Genomic DNA, 1507 nt, shown 5'->3' with positions numbered 1-1507 from the left:
TGCGTGCAAAAATAGTGGATATGAGATAGCCACTCAACTTTTTACAACGAGCTGATTCCGCACCACGAGCGTCGTACTCTCTACCGTCTTCCAGGTGGACACACTTATGGCAGGTTGACCTTCGTATTTTTCGACATCTACATTTTGGTTCATACCAAAACACTCTGGGCGATCCTTCTCAGCCTTTCCATTCCAACTTCCATACAAGTGCCAATAACTTTCATAGACGATGGAAAAAGATACCGTTTGTTTCGTTTTGATGATTCTCTTCTACTGTCCGCTCCTCCCCTTCTATGTGTCCCTCCCATTCTGTGTGCCACCCCCCCCTCAAGACTCTCTGTTATGTTTTTCGTCTCGGTGTGTTGTAAAGCTATGTGAGCTGTGCGACTTGCGGTCGATCGTTGAGAGACGTTGTTAAACATTCCTTCTTTCCTTCCACCATTCCTTCCTTCCTTCATCCATTCAATCATTCATCCATGTCATTCATCTATGCGGTTCTATATCCCGTACATTTATGATGATATCTGACCATGGTAAGGTATTGTGAGTTGATACATTCATGATTAATTGAGGTTTGTCATTGAGCCGTATGTGAAATGAGGGTCCTGTGACGTTTGCCTTGTATTGTGAAGAACTCCTCTTGCATCATCACGTGTTTCGGACAAGCTTGCAACCTGTCGCCATATTACTCTTTAGACTTGTAATAATAGACTTGATTGAGAAATTTTAGGGGGAGCATTTAAGGCACTCAGAGCACTATTATTATTGTCTTTGGGTGAAACAATCATGGGTCATCATTACTGGTCTATGTTTTTGTAGTCATGGAACGACCCAGACAGTAGTGAGGAGGACAAACGTTTTGAACAGAATGTACAAAACACAATAAAAACTCTCAGACTTTGGATATGGGAAAGTCATTTCTATTTGCTAACATTCCCTTTTCCTGTCACCAGGCACCTAATTGTCAGATTTAGAAGCTTTTAACCCAGCATAACTGAACGTGGCACAAAAAGTTCGGAAACATGATTTCAGTCGGTCATGTTTCTAGAAACACTGTATCAATGCATTGTATCATGGAAAACATATTCAGTTCCCTTTACAATGATATCCCAATTGTTATGATCTTCCATTCGTGGGTCGTGCACCAAGACTACCGATATCGATGTGAGGTAGTGAAAAAAAGTGCAGAAATTTCCCTTGCTCTTATGTTCGTTGTTTTTCAATGATTAGCATAAGGTGCTGCTAGTATATCAATGAAAACCTTGTATGTTTTCCTTTCAAATGATTCCCCATTTTTTTCTGAAACGTTGGTAAGGTTGCCCTGAAAAGTGCGAAAGTTCACCTGCTCACGTCAAACACTGTGCTCGTAGAGGAATTTCGGCACTTTTGTTTTCTATGTGACTAACCATCGTGAAGGGTAATAAACAGGCTTTGTAACAATGCTTATCTCATACAGCTGATATACATGTAGTAAAACGGATAAGTGACTGATCAAATTTAGCTTTTC

Source organism: Branchiostoma floridae, unplaced genomic scaffold (genome assembly GCF_000003815.2).
Source record: "Branchiostoma floridae strain S238N-H82 unplaced genomic scaffold, Bfl_VNyyK Sc7u5tJ_1421, whole genome shotgun sequence".
Classification (NCBI taxonomy): domain Eukaryota; kingdom Metazoa; phylum Chordata; class Leptocardii; order Amphioxiformes; family Branchiostomatidae; genus Branchiostoma; species Branchiostoma floridae.
The sequence above is the reverse complement of the archived record's forward strand: the minus strand, read 5'-3'. Positions refer to the sequence as shown.